Source organism: Galeopterus variegatus, unplaced genomic scaffold (assembly GCF_000696425.1).
Source record: "Galeopterus variegatus unplaced genomic scaffold, G_variegatus-3.0.2 Scaffold11979, whole genome shotgun sequence".
Taxonomy (NCBI): Eukaryota; Metazoa; Chordata; class Mammalia; order Dermoptera; family Cynocephalidae; genus Galeopterus; species Galeopterus variegatus.
Window position 1 is genome coordinate 70483 of NW_007738090.1, and position 6651 is coordinate 77133.

Here is a 6651-nt window from a genome sequence, read left to right on the forward strand (position 1 = left end):
GAGCGCCACCGCACTCCCAAGCGGCGCACTGTAGCAGTGCGCCACCGGGCCGGCCCCTTCATATGTTCTGAATACTACTTTGTTGGGTATATAAATTGCAAATATTTTCTACCAGTTAACTGACAGTCTTTTCCATTTTTTGAGGCCATATTTTTTTATTGGGTTCAAACTTACCAGTATTTTACTTCATGGCTTGTTGTTTTTCTGCCTGGTTTCAGAAATCCTTCCCTGACTTGATTTTATACATATGTTTTCCTAGATTTTTTTCCCTAAGTTTTTTACTTAGTTTGCTTTTAACATCGAGCTGTTTGCATCTGCGTAGAATTTCTTTTTTCTTTTTTTGGTGGTGGCGGGGGGTGGTTGGCAGAGCCAGTGGAGGCTTTATTGTGGAAAAGACACTTGAATTGGTTCTTAGCTGGGGGCATGCGCAAGACGGGGCAGAAGACTCCCCCCACTCGGCTTGGGAAAGAGGAGGGGATATAGGGGTGGGCTGAGGACTAGGGCTAGGCTGAGCCTCGGGGGGGGTCTCCTGTTCCCTACACCCCCTGGCACAGTGCCTCCCTCACAGGCTCTGGGGCAGACACAAGAGGGGGTTGCCTGGGAGGGGCTGCAGTGGCCATTCACTTGGGCAGGACATCAGAGGACTCAGACACCAGCTTCCCACCTTGGGTTTTGATCTTCATGACCATGGCCTTGGAGGAGCTGGTGCGGCTGAAGGGGCTGGAGCTCCTGCCAGAGCCAATGCTGGACTGGAAGGAGCTCAGGCTGTAGCTTGGGCTTGTGAAGACTCTGTAGGCTGAGCTCAGCCCACCTGGGTGGCCGCTGGTGGCCTTCATATGGATATTCATGTTCTGCATCCCAGATTCCAGCCGGCTCTCCTTGCTGTCCAGTAGCCTGCGGTAGGTGGTGATCTCAATGTCCAGGGCCAACTTGATGTTCATGAATTCCTGGTACTCGCTGCCACATGTCCTGCTTGGCCTGCTGCAGGGCGGCCTCCAGCTCAGCCAGCTTGGTGTTGGCATCTGCTGGGGAAATAGAATAGTTTGGTCAGGGCCCTCACCTCGGGTCCAGTTGGGTGTGGTTCAGCATCCTTCGTAAGCAAATTGTGTGTGTGCGTGTGTCTGTGTGTGCGTGCGTGTGTCTGTGTGTCTGTGTGTGTCTCTGTGTGTGTGTCTGTGTGTGCGTGTGTGTGCGTCTGTGTGTGTGCGTGTGTGTCTCTGTGTGTGTGTCTGTGTGTGCGTGTGTGTGTCTCTGTGTGTGTGTGCGTGTGTGTGTCTGTGTGTGTGTCTCTGTGTGTCTGTGTGTGCGTGTGTGTGCATCTGTGTGCGTGTGTGTCTCTGTGTGTGTGTGTCTGTGTGTGTGTGTGCGTGTGCATGTGTGTGGAGTTAGTGTGCATGTGCGTCAATGTATCTTTTTAGTTTTGTTGCTATTCTTGTGTTCTTCAGAAAGAGAGAGAGGGGGGAGTTTTAGTGAGGCAGGTGGGTGGGCGTTTGCCTTGGGTGTCTGCCCTGCGCAGCCATGCTTTCCAACCTACGGATTCCAAGGACCTTTTGGCCGGTTACCTAGCTCATAGACCTGTGTGAAGGGGTCTGGTGACCCAGTCTGATATGTGAAGGGTTTGTGACCCAGTCTGTGAATGGGCTTGAGGGGTCTGTGGGCTCCAGACCCAGCCTTAGCTCAACAACCGGCCCAGTCGGTGCAGGATCACCAGCAGGTACAAGAGCACCACAACTGGCATAGTCGTGGTTGAGTAGCTTTACAATTGGCATCACAAACAGGATTAAGAGCTAGACAATTGGCGCTGTGAGGATTCCAGGCCTAAGCCTAGCCAGACAGCATCCTTAATGGCCAGCTCCCGAAGCTGCTTGGTATTAGCGACAGCCACCTCCAGGGAAGCCCTCTGGCCTTTGAGACCCTTGAGCTCAGCCTGGAGCCAGCCGATGTTCCAGTTCATCTCAGAGATCTCCATTTTCATGTGACTCAGGTCATCCCTGCACTTCCCAGCCAGGGTCTGCAGCTCCTTCTACTTGATCTGGTACATGCTCTCAGGCTTGGCCTGGCTGCAGTTGCGACCTCCTTGTACTGGACCTTGACCTTGGCAATGATGCTGCCATGTCCAGGGAGAGGCTGTCATCCGTGGACAGGACCACAGATGTGTCTGAGATCTGGGACTGCAGCTCCCACCTCTCCTCTTCATACAGCTGCCTGGAAAGTCGATCTTGTCTATCTGTCCTTCCAGGAGACTCCAGCTCTACCTTGTTTATGTTAGCTTCCCCCACGTCCTTCTGGATAAGGACAAGTTCATTCTCCATCTCTGTATGCTTGTTGATCTCATCCTCGTCCTTATCCTTGAAGTCCTCCACCAATCCCTGCATGCTGCCAAGCTCCGCCTCCAGCGGCAGCTTCTCCTGGCAGCAGTGCATCCAGTTGCTTCTGAGGATGGTCGATGTAGCTCTCGAACACATTGTCCATGTTGCTCCAAGCTGTCTTCTGCTGCTGCGGGAGGATCCACTTGGTCTCCAGCGTCTTGTTCTCCTGCTCCAGGAACCGCATCTTGTTGATAAAGAAAGCAAACTTGTTGTTCAGGGTCTTGATCTGCTCCTTCTCCTGGGTGCACACGGCCTGGATATGGGAGTCCATCTCCAGCTTAAGGGGGCTCAGCAGGCTCTGGTTTTCATGGCTGTGATGCCCCCTGTACCACTGGCCCCAGGGTAGCCCCTGCCCAGGCCCAACCCTATGCTGGAGGCCACGCCCATGTCAGCACCCAGTCTACCCCAGAAGCTGCTGCTGCCCTCCTGGGAGAAGCTTGAGGAGCAGATGCGGGCACCAGGCACACTCATGTAGGATTAGCTGCTGAAGGCCCAGGGGCTAGAGGTGGACACCTTGTAGGACTTCTAGCTCACCCTCATGGACCTGGTGGAAGTTGGAGTGGAGGAGGGTGGGCCAAAGCAGGCAGAGATTCAAGAAGGAACTGAGAGGCTACTTCTTGGTGCAGAATTTATTTTTTCTATATGGTGTAAGATAAGGATGTAATTATTTGTTTTCCTATGTGCTTTCCCTCTACCACCATTTACTGGAAGTCTATCTGATCTCTGTGATTCATAATACTGACTCTTCCAAATAACAATCTCCTTTCAGAATGTGCGTATGTTTTTAGGTTTTTCTGGTGTTCTATTGATCTAGTTTTCTGTGTCCATGCCAACCCCACACTTTTAATTATAAAGCTTCCCACTGTCTTGTAGGGTGAACTTTTGTTTGTTTTCTTCTTTTTTCACTCTTCCTTTTCCCTCATATTCTCTCTTCTTTTTTTATATCTTATTCAACAAAATGTATTGGGTATTTGTTGGAAGTGCTAAACAAGTGCCTTGGGCTAATTTAAGATGGAGGAACTTTGGTCAAGGAAACTTACATCATGAACTTGGCAGGCCTAAGCAGGTGACGTGAACACCCTGGGCCTTAACCAATCACACCCTTTGGAGATATTATCATCTGGACGAAGGTGCTCCAGATGGTCATCCAAGTGACATCACCTTATCAACCTTGCCAGACACCCAAGCAAGGACTATATAACAGACCACCTTTGCTGCATCTGTCAGCTGTGGCGGGTTGCTGGCCAGTCACTCGGATCCTTGGTCCAGTGGAGGGAAATAGATTGGAACTGACACTTCTTGGCGTGGGCTACTCTCACACAGAAGTGGAAGCCAGTCTTGTTGAAGCCCACGGGACCTTTAGCCTGCGAGGGTAAGGACCTTTGAGTGCTGCCTCTGCCACACTGATGAGGGACCCAGGTATACGCTGCTTTCAAGCCACATTCTCAAGGATCATCAGTCACGTTCCATCAGATGTACCCAGTTCCTGGTGGATGTGAGTCAGGAAAGGACCTTGTGATGGAGACGTAAGATCTCTGACCTGTTCCTAACAGGATAAAGAATAGGAGTTGTGTGCACTTAAGGGATAATTTAGTTAGTTAGAAGTAGTCTAGAACATAGAGTAATTGAAAGTGTGTTATGTGTGATATGTGTGAACAATAAACTGTGTGATTCGAGTATCAATAACTTTGTCTCGAGTGATCTTAGCCTACCAATAAGTGTCTGCACATGACAGTGTTATTTTTCCTTTATTTTTTCCATAGAAAATTTGGGATCACCTTGACAAATTCCACAAAAAACTCTGCTGTGATTATTTTTACATCAACTTTATTTAGATATAATACACACAATGTAATTCAAAGTACCCATCTTAAGTGAACAGTTTGTTGAGCTCTGCCTTTGTGACCATCACACAAGGAAGATATAGAACCTTCCCATTATCTCAGAAAATTTCCTTGTGCCTCATCCTGTCTACTCCCCGCCTCCTCCTCTGGCCCAGCAACTACTGATCTGCCTTCTGTCCCTATTGATTGAATATGTCTCTCCTAGAGTGTCATATAAATGCAATCATACTGTACGTTTGTGCGTGGCTGCTTCTGTGCCATATGATGTTTTGAGCTCTTTTTACACTGTTGCTGAGCAATGAATGCTCCGTTGTGTGGACATTCCACAATTTGTTCATCCACTCACCTGCTGATGGACATTTAGGTTCTTTTCCAACACATAAAGCTGCAATGAATATTCCTAATGAAGTCTTTGTGTGGAAATGTGTTTTCATTTCTCCTGGGCAAATACTTAAGTATGGAAAAGCTCGGTCATATGGTGAGTGCTTAACTTTATAAGAAACTGCCAAACTGTTACAGGAAGTGGCTGTACCATTTTGGCTGTAGGAGGGACCTCTGTTGCTCCATATCCTGGACACTCGATGTTGCCAGTGTTTTTAAATTTTAGTTAAATATTAGAATGATGTCTCATTGAGCTTTTAATTTGCATTTCCCTGATGACTAATGATGTTACCATTTTTAAAATGTGCTTATTTGTCATCTGTGTATCTTCTATGGTGACATGCCTGTTCAAAAAAACAATTTTTTTTGTTGCCTGTTTTGTAATGAGTTGTCTTTAGTTGCAAGAGTTCTTTACATATTCTGGATACAAGTCCTTTATCGGATATATGATTTACAAATGTTTCCTCCCAGTTCATGGCTTATCTTTTCATCCTCTTAATAGTGCCTTTTGAAAAGTAAATAGTTTAAATTTCGATGGAGTCCAATTTGTCAATTTATTCTTTGATGGATCATGCCTTTGGTGTGACGTCTGATAAGCCCATTCCTAACTCAAGGGCACAAAATTTTCTCCTATATACACTTTAAATATGTGCAGCTTGTTTTATGTCAATATTAGGCCAATAACGCTGTAAAAAGAAAAAACTGGTAATGCTAGATGTTTAATGGAAAAGAGTTTTCAAGTGATTTTAGTTTGCAATATTTGCTAGAACCCAAACAGTCTTCTTTCAACAGAAGAGAACTAGAATTTGTGTTTATCAGAGGTTTGAGCATATTAAAATTCTAACTTAATTTTATGAGGATTTTAAAAAATGAGTGTTTGAAGAGGACAATATATACAGGGTTTTGGAGTTAGGTCTGAGATCAAATCCTGATTCTGCCATTTCTTCCTCTGTGTTCTTAGATAAGTCACTTAACTTCTCTGAGTCCCAGCTTCTTCATCTGTAAACCAGGAATATTAACCACATAGAAGAGCTGTAGTGATTGCAAAGAACATTCTAAAGCGACTTGCCTATCATAGGTCAAGAATCATTAGCTTCATTTTCTATTCTAAGCCACTAGACCCCTCTAAAGGGTTGCTGTCTAGCATACGTGTACTCCACCCCTAAGTTTTTTTTTTTTTGGTGGCTGGCCTGTATGGGGACCAGAACCCTTGACCTTGGTGTTAACTCCATACCCTTTACTGACCATGATACAATACAGCCCTTAGGAAGAGGTAGAACAAAAGATATATCCCAAGCTCCGAGGGGTAGTTCCATAAACAGTTCAATTACAAAGTTGGACCACTCACTGTTCAGAGCAAAGTCATTTTTATTGTAATTAAATTTTAAAAGGCAGTTACATTAGTTACACATATACACAACCAACTTAATAACTGTTAGTCATAGAGAACATTCAAGAAATACAAATGATGATTTATCCACAGCACAGTTCACATTCATAGGAAAAAAGGTTAAAAGAGAAACGATTAAGTGCTTAAATGGTCCACAGAAGCCTGCTTGTAAATTTTTTTTTTAAGGAAACTGAGATACAAGCAAGCTGCCCTGCTCCCCCACAGTATTTTGCTACTTTCGTAGCACCCCACAGGCTTTAGCCAGTGGCTTGACCATAAAACCAACTTTGGCCACCAGACCCAGGCACACCTACATGTGCAAATGTGCCTGCACCACCGCGTGGTGTCTCTTCAAGTCACCTCAGACCCCAGGCAGTTAAAAAGGCGGATAGCCAGGCAGCTCACAGCTCTGCAGTACTTGGCAAGTTAGGACACAGCAACTTAATGACCAAACCCATATTTGCTGGAAATACAAAGAGCATTTCTACTGTGACTTGTTGCCGGCTAGAGCTGTTAGGTTACTGGCTTGTTCTTGTTTATGTGACAGGTCAGAACTGTTAGGAGCAGGTGGGCCTGAGAGGCAAGCGTTCACTGTTCTACCAGAGCTCACCAGGAGCTAAAGTGCTACTGGGAGGGAAGAGGGCATCATTCATTCCCTGGGGCCAAC

General features: G+C 46.2%; 1 pseudogene; it reads right to left on the reverse strand.

Annotated features, from left to right (window-relative positions):
* Positions 1 to 620: 620 nt before the first annotated feature.
* Positions 621 to 2957, reverse strand: LOC103610888 (annotated as a pseudogene).
* Between the last annotated feature and the right edge of the window lie 3694 nt (positions 2958 to 6651).